The 12,826-nt window shown below is 41.7% G+C and overlaps 1 long non-coding RNA gene across 2 annotated transcripts; it reads right to left on the bottom strand.

The window, feature by feature from the left end:
- Nucleotides 1-517: 517 nt before the first annotated feature.
- LOC139792094 (uncharacterized) lies at nucleotides 518-11,010 on the bottom strand. Of its 2 annotated transcripts, none has more exons than XR_011724141.1 (2): nucleotides 5,305-11,010; nucleotides 518-1,029 (listed from the first exon to the last, which is right to left on the bottom strand). It is a non-coding gene; the product is annotated as an uncharacterized lncRNA (long non-coding RNA). The 2 variants fall into 2 exon arrangements; XR_011724140.1 differs by lacking the exon at nucleotides 5,305-11,010 and adding an exon at nucleotides 2,211-3,505.
- Nucleotides 11,011-12,826: the final 1,816 nt, after the last annotated feature.

Below are 12,826 nucleotides of genomic sequence, written 5' to 3'. Positions count from 1 at the left end.
CTGATCATCACACACTTTAGGCATTAACGATCCTTTTCTGCTTCTTGTCTGTAATTTTTACTATTAATTTTAAGTCTACAAAGCTAGTATTTTAAGATTAGCAGCCTTATATCCATCCACAGCCCTTTTTTTTAATTTTTCTTTTTTTTTTTTTTGAGGACAACCTAAACTTAATTCCAAAATTCCACTTAAAACTGTAGCAGTGGCAATATGCCAGGGCTGAAACCATCAAGGGTTCTGCAGTAATGGAACGGCCCCAAGTAGTCACTCAATGGAAAGGTGCTCTCATTAAAGCCTTCATGTGCCATCACTGAAAAAAATCAGTGTTCTTTCAATCTTCTGTTTTTACTAACAACTCTGCATTACAGGGCTGACAGCATAAATCTTGACAGCCAGTGAGGATCTGCTGTGCTTGATAGTGTCAATGTTTTTCTGTTAGTCACACCTGCAGCTATCATCAGTGTGGCCCCTGCTACTGTGTTTGTAGGATGCTGTATATTTACATCTTATATTTACATTTTTTTCTGGATTTAAATGGAATATTTATTGCAACTATAGAGAAGAGGCATTGAAATTTAGGCAGCAATCCATACCTAGCAGAGGAAATATTAAATCATCAGTGGGCTTAATTAGCACAAGGCCAGAAACTTCTGCCCTCCAAGGAGTTGCAGGGTTCTTCCTTGGGAAGGAAGGAGACATAGACCCTTCTTGTCCTCATCACTTTTAAGATTTATTCCACAGCATAAAGTTCCTGTTTGCAGTATTTTGATCTGTGTATTTCCCTCTAAGTAAGTACACACTTTATCATGCTTAGTGAAAAATAACAATAAATATTAAATATAGGCAGTTCTGGCTTTATCACACCGTACTTGTCAAAAGCCAAAACTTTACTTCATCCTTCACCACAATATTATAAAATAATCACTTAGTTTTCCAGTCTTTTACTGGAGCCGAGTATAAATAATCTCCTTTTTTTGTTTTTTGGAGTCTTAACAGCTTGATCTCTGTTGCTAATGTCTTTTTATGTCTCTAGAGGGAATAAAACAGAGAAAAGAAGTTAATGATTTTATCAAGGAAAACTCAAGCAGTAGTTTTTCTGTGAAGACATAAACAGAGTTATTGTTTCTCTCAGGATTTCTTTTTGAGTACCAAAAAGAATACCCCACTTAAGACATAAGAGTTAATACACACTTTTAAGAAGAGATATTTTTTCTATTTGTGGAAAAGATTAAAGTATAGTACATTATTAGTTGAATCTTAGAACACTTATGATGTTGTGAAGACATGTTTTTTATTGTACATTTTATCTTCACCTCTTCATTTATTCCTTCCAATAAAATCGAATAATAGTAACATCCTGATATTTTGTTGATATAAAAGGGAACCTAAGCCTCATATGGAAGTGGAAAATTGTTCAGGTGATCTTTAGTGATTGAGCCTTAACTAAGTAATGGACTATAGGAGGTACTGACCAGGCATTTTATGTTACTCTAAGGTCTCTTTCTCTCATTTTAAAGTGCTGCTGGCATAAACAACTGTGGAGAAATCTTCACACCATTAGCATTGCTGGAAAGTAGCATTTTCAAAATGGGTTTCCCACAAGTCTTCTTTTGCACTTGGGAGAAAATGGAATGATCAAAGCTGTCATACGAAGGAGATCAGGTACTACAAACGAGGTATCTGCTGACTGTCCAGCAGCAAATATATGTGCATTACTGAGGCAATTTGTGTGATTCTGTGAATTTATTTCAAGACTCCTTTCTCACTCTTTTATGCTGTTAACTGGAAATTACTAGGGAACTTCCAAGTGTAAAATTGGTCTGAATTACTGGAAACTAACCAAATGAAAGGTGAATGTAGAGTAAAAATAGTATAAGCAGCTTAAAGGCTTATAACTATAGATGAAAGATTATATTGTGCATGGGAGTTTTGCAGGCAACTCAGGCAAAAGTGTTCAATGTCACAAATCATTTTGTCTATTTTCATCAGACAAAATTGTGTATTTTAGGATGAGAAACCTGAGCAAATACAAGCTGCTGGAGTACCTCATATTCTATTAACCCGGTACCATTTTTCAAGTACTTTTTTAGTCCTTTTTATTAAAAAAAAAAAAATCAGACCGTGCTACTTAATAGCATTAAGAGCACCAGTCTGCTCTGCTGGCTGGATCTGGATCAATCAGGGGAGAGCAAAAAAGAATATAAATGTACCTGATATTCCAGCATATCCAGAAATAAACTGCATGCCATTGAAGGACCGAAGAGATGAAGAATATATGTTGAGTACTTTTATTTCCAATGTTCCTTCACAGTTAATGGATTAACTCACTCTTCATCCCTTCTTTATTCATTCATATCTTGACTCTTTTATCCTTTGCTGGCAAATTGAAGGTCTGCCTTGTGGTCAGAGGTCACTGAATTAATCACTTTAAACAAGAGCTTTGCTGAGGTTTCAGAATTTCTAGTGTGACCTATTTCTCCTTTCTGTTTTCCATTGCTTTCCTAGCTTTTCTCCTGTTGTTTGTAAAGGAAAATCAGTGGAATAAGATCAAGAGTCAGGAAGTGCCAGGAAATAAGCGATCTTGTGGCCCAGCTTAAAGGAAAGCAAGTGGCTGGTATCCCCAGGGCAGATACCTGGCCAGGGTGTCCCTGTGTCTCTGGTGTGGGCTGTGGCTGCAGCAGCAGCAGACGGGGTGATGCTCAGTGCCGGGGTGGCCACCACTGGGACTTGCAGGCTGGGTGAGGCAGGCTCAGTGGCAAAGCCTCAGGGAAAAGTCTCTTCCTAACATGTACATTGTCATCCACCCTTCAGCCCCAGCAGCTACAGAGAGATCCCTAGCCAGTTACACAGAGTTCATCCAACTGGAAATACAACATTCTTAATCTTATGCCAAGTATAGTTTTCAAATTAACATTGTATGAGCATTGCAGCTCATATTTAAGCTTTGGAGGATTTCTTTGTTTGGTACCATTAATGAGTTCTGCAGGGAACAAATCACTGAAATAAAAGAAATCCTTGGACAAAGAATGTTTTGGAAAGCTGAAGTGTGACCAGACAAGATGAATCAAGAGGAATTCAGGCTTGCTCTGTGACAGAAGTCGAGCCATGGGGAGGGCATCACAGAGTGGTACCGTTCAGACAGCGGTCAGGTCATGTCAGTGCAGGCACTGAAGGGGTGGGATGTGTGTCTGTGTGTGTGTATGTGTGTGTGTGTCTGTGCCTGTGTGTGTGTGCACAGGAACAAGTGGGAGATAAACTATAGCCAGGCTGTCCTGCATAGCAGCCATGTGTCCCCTTTCATACACATCTATAGTGAAGCAGTAAATCTGGTGACAGAAGTTGCCATCTTGTGTGTCTATACTGTAAACTGTTCCTCATTTGAAACCACTGTGTGCACCTTATCTAGACAAAATAGGGCTATAGATATATATTTATTTTCACATATTTCCACATATTGTTTATGCCACATGGGCAAGAAGTGATCAGCTGGAAGAACACCAGCCTTTTTTTTGTCTCTTTCTCAAGTTTTCTCTCTTTCTCAAGCTTCCTCTAGAAGTTTAACCTGAGCCATCACTGTTCACTTGTAGCTCAGAAAGCCAGCTGTGCCCTGGGCTGCATCAAAAGAAGCACAGACAGCCAGTCAGGGGAGGTGATTCTCCCCCTCTACTCTGCTCTTATGTACTTGGAGTACTGTGTCCAGTTCTGGGGTCTCCAGCATAAGAACACAGCGCTCCTTGAACATGTCCAGAGACAATAAAATGATCAGAGGGCTGGAGCACCTCCCCTGTGAAGACAGGCTAAAGGTGTTGGGGTTGTTCAGCCTGGAGAAAAGGAGGCTCTGAGGTGACCTCATAGCAACCTTCCAGTATCTGAAGGAGGCTACAGAAAAGCTGGGGTAGGGCTTTTTATATGGGTGTGTAGTGAGAGGACAAGGGGAAATGGTTTAAAACTTGAAGAGATTTAGTTTAGACATTAGGGAAAAATTCTTTCCTGTGAGGGTGGTGAGACACTGGCACAGGTTGCCCAAGGAAGTTGTGGCTGTCCCCTCCTTGGAAGTGTTGGATAGGCTGGATAGAGCTATGAGCACCCTGATCTAGTGGGAGCTGTCCCTGACCATGGAGGGGGGGTTGGAACTAGGTGATCTTCAAGGTTCCTTCCAACTCAAACCATTGTACGATTCTATGATTCTATGATTCATTTTCCAGCTGAATTCATCCCCCCTCGCAGGTCTCAAAGGCAACTGAACAAATGGATGCGCTCTTGGCAGGGAGGACAGAAAATGTTAGCAAGGGACCTAGGGGTATCTGGCCAGGACTGTCCTTAAATATCAAACTTTTTCTAGTGCTTCATTTATTGACTTATCCTTTGGTCCAGAGTCTTCCCCTTTTCCCAGGCATCTCCTCTCTTGTAAGATGGGGGGTTAGTGGTGTGGTGGTGCATCCATGTGCATTACTATTCCAGGAGCATCATAAAAGAAGCAAATCCTTTGAAAAACGGAGAAGGTCTTTCTAGCTATTTCCCTTTGGAATGGATTCCAACACAAATCTGCAGCAGAACAACTGTCAAGTGACTAATGCAAGAATTGTACCTTGACCAGTTGCAATATTGCACTCAGGACTTTTGTTTATACTCAATTTCCACTGGACCAAATAGGTTTTGAAGAAAGCACTGTAAGATTTAGTGAAATGAGAGCCGTGGTTGAGAGCCAGGAACCAAGCGTATTTTCCTTTGTTTTATGGTCTCTGCAGATACAGGGAATGCACTGAAAAAAAATAACATTTCTCACATACACAGGAGTCGATGCAAATGGGAAGAAAAAGTTGCTGACTGCACAGCCCTTGCCCCATCAGACCCTCTCTGGCATTGCCTTCAGCTGGTCTGCAGGCATTCACTGCCTTTAACTGGATTACTCTATTTTCTGTTCTTTCCATCTCCAGTGCACCTTGAAAGATTGCATTTCAAATGTAAAATAATAAAAGAACTAATTCCATTAACTCAAAATAGTTCTCTAATTGACCTCTTAATACAGTGTATTTAACATGACACCATACCATTTTCATATGTAAAGGAGATGATCCTTAATAATTCAGTGCTTCTATTTTCATTCTATAGAATACATCTTCTAAGGGAGTGGGGAGAAAATTGTGAATTCCTGTCATTTATCACTCTGCCACAGAAATTAAACTGCAGCTGCCGATGAGATGAAACAGAGCATTCTGCTCCTGCCTTCCCGGGTTTTGTTGTACTCCAAAAACTTTATACTTTTGACATCAATAAACATTTGAAATATGTGTGTGAACATACTTGTTCTTACTCTCTTCAGTAATAGGGAGCGAGAAGGTGCAAACAATCTCCATTTCTCATTGCAGGATTCATCTCAGGCTCACAATTATTCTGAGGAATGAAAGGTACACAGAGCAGCATCAGTTGATTTGCTTTCATGTAGGGTGGGTGCATTTCCCCCTGCCACCTTCTCCCCAGGCAACCCATCCTCTCCACTCCCAGGATGACACTTGGCATTTAATCTAAAGCCTCTCGGATTAAGCAGGCATGTAATTTACTCCCACAATAAGGTCCATTGCAGCTGTGGAGATGATGTAAAGAGGAGTTTGTTTAAATGAGAACCTGATCCTTAATGTTAAACCCAAGTGAAACACCCTCTTGTTTGCTGTCAGCAAAACCTTTAATTTGCATTTAGTCTAGTGTTCATCTGGGATCTGTGTGTGGTATTGACTGATGTTTTGTTATTGTTTGGTAGATAAAAATACTTAAATTAAGAACAACTCACTTGTAGGAAGATATTTATACAGTCATCACAACATTGCTTCTCCCACTGCTCTAAGCGTAGGAGGAATGCCATTTTTCTAACACTTAAAATGTAAAGTCTGACGTATTTTAAGAAGATTATAAAACTGCATCTTTAGAAATCACCTTAAACATATAAACAAAGAAACAAATCAACAGTCTTTTGACAATTTTTCCTCAGCTAAACTGTTTTAAGGTGCTATTTGTACTTTTATTACACCTTTCTGCCTGTGGGTCCTGAGGAGGGAGGATCTGGGGACACATGGCAACGCAGGCTTTTCACCCAAACAGAGTATAACAGACCTTGAGAGCAGGATACATCCTCCCAACCCAAATGTCAGCTGCAGTTAAGGTGAACTGCTCCATTTTAAGAGGCAGTGAGTTATCTTGTGCTTCACTGGAAACCTAAGCACCATCACAAGAGAAACTGGAAAGGAGGTGGGTCTTCACCGAGATGGAGTGTGACAGCTCTTGTACCACTGCTGCCTCCTTGCTTGAAAATGCTTGGAAATAGCAGCTTCATTAGAGAACACAGAAGGGAAAGCATCATTCTCAGACTTGCAGTATTTCCTCTTCTCATGGACTGTGCATTTTACATAGCTGACAGTATGTTTGTTACTACCTTCAGATGTGTGCCAACAGGACACGCTGGAAATTGTGCATCCAGACCAGGAATTTCTTAACCAGAGGCCTCCGACATCTGCTCTGCACTTGTTGCACAGCTGGGACATGAAGAGAGCTTTTAATTTCACTCTTTGACTTTTGTGTTCCTGTTTTTAAATGCTGTTTGTGTAATTTATGTCTTTCAAGCCTATAGAAGTTTGGTAGAAAGGAACCTCTCCTTTACTTGAACTCTCTGAAGTGCAATATTTCTCTTGGCTTAATTTTTCTCTCCTTCTAAGCTTACGTATTATCATCTGACAAATTGGATCTGTTCTTTTCCAGCAAGTTCTTTGAACACATAGCTGCTTTTAAGAACAGTACAGCTTTTAGATAATTTCATAGGGGGGGTTTATGTGCCAGATGCGGTCTGTTTTCCACAGCTGGAGTATTAGAAAAATGTTGCATAACATCCTTCCATTCTTTAACAAATGGAAATTAAAATCTGTAGATAAAAGATAAGAAGGTCCTATGGAACCCAGTACTGCCTTATTTCACTTGTCTCATTCTGCTGCAGTGAATTCAGGTTTGCAGTCACCTCCCTGCCAAAATAGAAGTTATTGTTCATCTTCCCTCTCCCTGGGCTTTCTCAGCCATTCTGCTGCCCTGCTTTTCACTGACTTCATTTGACAGAACATGCCCATTGACCAGAATTTGAAGCACCAGAAGAAACTCTTCTTTATTCCAATCTTCAAAGCAAACTGAGTAAAAGCCTTTTGATTACTCTCCATTGATTAGTATCACCCACATTAGCAGATTTGCTTTTGATCTTTAGAGTTTTATTAAAAGGTAAGATGTGCCCTGAAGTTTATCCATATTCTCTGTAACTTCTTTTTATCTCTTTCTTTTGGGAGTTATTACATGGAGGAATAGCTGGTGTCTCTATGTTATTAAAAAGTGCCCTGAATAGCACTTCCAGGGGCTGTGGGATAAACCCACTGTAGGATTCCCTTGACTCAGCACAGGGAAATGATGATACATTGCTGGACTCACTCCCTTCAGAGGAGGTTGAATGCAAACAAACACATTTTGCTCAGTGTGGATCAAAAAAGGCAGCCAACATGTGCATCCAGCTGAGAGCTCTGTGAGGTCTGGGTGACACTGACTTTTTCAAAGGACAAGACAGAAATAAACTGATTTTATGAAACCTATGAAAGGTTTCTTTGCAAATCACAACCAAAGAAATGAAGGTATCAGTTTGGCAGAAAGCTGAATTTACTCCCAAGCTCCAAGATACTGGTGACTCATCTTTGTTTTAGTCTTGCTTGTGATTGTATATCCATGTGTGCACCAGTTCCAATGGCCATGACATGGCATTTGTCACAGTGTGTTCCCTTTACAAGGTGTCTTGTCTCTCTGGGGTGGAAGGGTTGCCATGGTCCTCATTTCAGTGGAGGACAAAAGTAAATAACTGAGTACAATATGCAAAATGAGAGAGTGCATAAATTACTGCTATGCCCCATCTGCAGAAATATACAAATCAGCATCCTTGAAACATTCACTATATTTTAACATTTTAATTAAATATGTGCTTTATGCATTCATGCCATAAGTACATTATGGTCACTGACACTGCAGTTTTCTGGACTTAAAGGCCCCAAGAAATACCAAAGGGAACACTCCACACATGGCAAAAGAGATGTCTTCTTCAGATGCCAGGACTCAATAACTTTCTGTTTTATTTTTAATGTTATAGACAGAGTAGATCAGGAATTCACAGACTAAGCCATTAGGGCTTCAAAAAGTGTAAATGCAAGGCACTTTGGCAGCAGAAAAATATATAAGTACATATGCAGCATTTTCTGTTTTCAAGGTGCTGCAAATGTTAATTAACAAATAAATCTTGCTCACTTTAGCTAGAAAACTCCTTCTACCAGTCTTGGACTTTCCCCCAGAAGCCAAATGCAAAAAAAGGCCTTTATCATAAATGCTGGAGTAGCACTGGGCACAGACCTTGTCTGAACTAATGGGATGTGATGCAATAAAAAGCTTTAGAGATAATGAAAACAACTCTTAAAAGTGGTGTGTTGAGGAGGCTGGGTGCCATCACAGGCAATTATGCACCTCTGTGCCCAAGCTCCAGCAGGCAGGACCTTGCAGGCAGCACCTTCTTCATCCTACCACAAACTTACCAGCTGACAGCAGCTTCCCTGCTGCTCACTGAAAAACTGTCAAGGGGGCCAAAAGAGATGTCATCACTTTGGCATTCACCCCTCAAAGGGCAAGCTACCAAGGGTCTGAAGTATGGAAGTGGAAAACCTTGTGTGGTGCTTATTTCATTATCTCCTATCTGTTTACAGAGGGATAAAAAGACATATATCACAGCCAAGTGCCATCTGTGGTCCTTCCTGGGGGAATGTACAGCCTGACCAATAAATGGATGGAGCTGCCATGAGGGTGGGTTCTTAGCAGAAAAGAGGAAATGTGTTTTAACCAAACAGGTTCAATATATTTTAGCTTGCTTTGGGCCATGTTCAAATATTACAGGTCAAAGGTTCCTAGATTTCTAAACAACTTCATGCAGGAATTTGGAGGGAAATTTGGGGAAAGTGGACCCAAGGAATCATGTCTTGAAAAGGAAAGTGAGCTGCAAGTCTTTGTTTATCAAAGATGTCCTGTGTGGTAGTGTAATGAAAGTACTAGAAAGACTTGGGAGCTTAAGGAGGTGGGTATCACATATGATATGAGCAAGAGAGATCTGCCAAGGAGGTTGGAAGATGCAGCCTGTGGCTATTCAGAATTCAGACATTAGGCTGGGAGCTGCAGAGGTGCAGGCTTAGGAAGGTGCTTGACAAAGTCAGAATAGAGGGAAATTATTTCAGTGGGACAGTTTGGGTGACACTGGTTTGGCAAACTGAAGGTGAGGCAGAGAAGAAAGAGGCTGCACTAAACTGCCATAGGAAATTATTCCAGTTGAGCATTTCTTTATCTCTCCTTTACAGTTTTATGCCAACCTGTCATATAGGTAAATCTTAACCTTGCTGGGGCTGAGAGCTTATTTTCCTAATTATCTCTGTTGGCTCTGCATCACTGTAATTGAAGGGTTCTGCTCTTTTCACAGCATGAGCTCAACACCAAGTACAAATTGTTAAAGAGGAACTGATGTGCAAGCACATGCCAGGAGGAGGACCCGAGAGCTCAGCCACTGGCACAAGCCCAGCACTCAGCTGAGCAGTGAGCATGAAAACCTTTTCTCTCCTTACAGGATTTCTTAATATAAATATCACTAGAAGAAAAGGCTTGATGTAGCTTTGACAGGACATTTCTTCATCTGATCTCAAAGCACACTCCAGAAGTTTTGTTATCTGGTCAGAACCAGAAACAGAGAAATTCAGCAGTGTCTGTGCATCCAGATCTGGATCACTGCAAACTCCAGGAATGCTAGATGGGAAGAGGAGGGGATCAAAACACTATTGCCCATAGTAGGCGCCAAAAAATGGCCTTCTTGATCCTACATTTACTTATTTGAGAAGTCATATTAAGACCTGGATACTGCCTCATTTATTTCATTGTGTGAAGCATTTCTAAGATTTAATTTTGGGCATTATTTAGATTCATATCACCAACCTGCATCATGCTGGTCAACAGGTTCCTTGATTTTGACGTTAACTTCCCAGTATCCCACTAATTGACTCTTGAGAGAATTACAGCTAGTGCTCACTTTAGTGGAGTACTGAAGAACTAAAACTACTGCAATCTTTTCCAATCAAAATCACTTCAAGAAAGAAAATGTTTTTAAGTAGCTGAGATGTAACACTAGATTAAAAGAACAGAATAATGAAATCATTATAGACAGCATCTCCATTTTTATTCTGACTGGTGTTCTGTGATCAAACCCAACACCTTCCACGTGCTGTACCACAAACATTTATCTTAAAGAAAGGTTTTGGTGGGCAGGTAAGTACTACACTGAATTAAATGGTCTCAGTTTCTTGCAAAATTTAAAATGAATAAGCAAGGGAAAGTAATAGCCTGACTGCTGAGAAATGATACATAAAGCACAGCTATAAATGTGTGGTATACTCTGAGTACATATTTAAACAGTCCCTAGTCACCCCTGATTACAGCTTGCCACATCAACAAAACATCTGGTCTGGTATTGTACTTACATAGAAACCTCTTGGACAAGCAAGAATTTTTATCTCAAAAGAAGCTGAAACCTTTGTTTACCATCTCACAGGACATGCTGTTAGACTCTTATGCTTAAGATCTGTTTTAATGGCAAGCTTGGTGCGACTGAACTGTGTATGTTCACCAGCTTTCACCTTCACTATTAATAACGGCACAGTTCCTATCTGAAATGTCTTCTATAATTGTGTAATTACACACCTCATTTATCCAATTGTTAAGCCAAGAGTCTGATTAAATATTAACAACTGCTTGGTTCTCCTGGTGTCGTTAGTTGGAAAGCAACCCTGTAATCTCAGGTAACACATGATGGTAATTATCCTTCACAGTCACACTTAGCTGAACACCCAGCACAATCAGAGCAGATAAGGTTGCCCAGCAGAAACCACATTTCCTCTCTGTTCCTCCTTACCTTAACCTGCCCAAGCCACGTCCCTTGTGTATGGATCCATGGCAGAGGATCAGACAGGGACATAGCACTGCACAGGAGGGTTCCAAAGTTATCTTGTGATTTTTTTTAACTTCAAGTCAGAGAAGGACCAGTTTGGCTTTGCCCAAGCATGCTTTCCAAAAGAAAGGAAGGGGGAAAGCAGAGCTGTTTGCCCTGCCATGGGCAAGAGGCAAAGAGGGAGGTGGCAGTGATGCTCCTGTCACCTGGCCTGGCTGCAGAGGGGACCAGGCTTTGTGAACCTCACAAGTTGATAGGCAGCCTTAGCAGAAACACATAAACCAGGAGCAAGCTGCACTTCTGTTTCACTCTGCAGGGGAGTATCTCCAGCTCTCTTCAAATAAAATGTTGAGGCAGAGAACATCAGAACACTATAAACAACCCAAAGCAATGGCAAACAGATGTTTCAGTCAGCAGCAGCCCAGGCCCTCTGAGAAGCCCCACGTGCCCTCCATGAAGTCCTCGGGCCCCTGGGAACCCCGAGCTGTGTGTGTGGGACCATCAGGAGCTCTGCCTCAGGGAGCGGGACTGCAGCGAGAGGAACTTGGAAACTGGAGACCCTGAGCCATGGGCATGGGGGATTACAGAGCAGGGGGGCAGTACAGAGACTGATCCAGTGGATCCCCCCTCCCCAGCACTGCACACACAGGGCCACCTGGAGCAGCGGGGCTTTCCCCCGTTAACATCTTATTACGATGAAAGGAGCAGTTTATACCTCCCAGAGTTATTGCTTCCAGGCTGCTTGTAAACTGAAGTGAAAGCTCCCATCTGGTTCAGGTTTTCAGGCTTTCCACTGCAGTGAAGAGGAGAGAACTGTAATTCATGTGCCGAGGAGAGCGGGGCTGGAGGTGGGCTGGGACAGGGAGCTTGCCACCCACTGACCTGGGGCCACCAAGACACTGCCTGACACCTTCTGTGCACAGCTCCTCATCTCCCCTCTTCCATGGTGCAACCCAGCGTGGCAGGGAGCAGGGTTTGCTCTGAGTCCTCTCAGGCCATTAGGCTGGACTGCTCCAGAGCAAGAGGCACGGAGGAGCTTTGCCACTGGTGGCACAAAAAAGCCCATGAGATTTCTCTCATCCCTAAAATGCTGTAGTTCGGATCAGACTTCCAGTGCAGTGCTAGCAAGTCATGAATTTGAAGTAAGATTTGCAAGACGAGAGTCAGAAATCAATAAACTCCATCAGCTGGCATCTAGCAGTTGTCTGAAACAACAGGGTACAGCAGCTGATGAATACTTTATGGTGAGGGAAATGAAACGAAATAAAAACTAAGACCAAAATATTGTCAGAATGCACACTCTCCAGCTGCTAGCCCTAGAGGAGAGCAAAACCCAAAAGTAACAACTACACTCAGGTATAGCTCTTAAAATTGAGCTAGAGCAAGCTCTTCAAGGATAGATAATATCTTTATATGGTGAGAAGGTTCTGCTACATGTTACCAAAAAACTCCTTATTCAAGTTTTAGCTGCCCAGTTTTATGATTCATAAAAGTGAATTCTAAATTCCTGTATTCTTTCTGAAATCTACTTGTCCATCCTTCTGCAAGAATCTTTCTGTGATGCACCTGTTGTGAAAATAAAGGCTTGGGTGAAATAGCATCAATACTTGTGACTCTCAGCCCCAGAAGGGAGTTTTGGGAAGCTGAGCAAATGCTTAAACTTGCCTCACCAGCATGCAGCTTGCAGGTGGGACATGCAATGGGACATCCCAGGGGACATGCTCCAGCCTGGGAAGCACTGGGAAATCCCCATGCAGTCTCCAGCATATCAGCACATGGCAGGGG

The sequence above is a fragment of the Heliangelus exortis genome, chromosome 2 (assembly GCF_036169615.1).
Source record: "Heliangelus exortis chromosome 2, bHelExo1.hap1, whole genome shotgun sequence".
Classification (NCBI taxonomy): domain Eukaryota; kingdom Metazoa; phylum Chordata; class Aves; order Apodiformes; family Trochilidae; genus Heliangelus; species Heliangelus exortis.
This window is presented reverse-complemented; position numbering and strand designations above follow the sequence as displayed.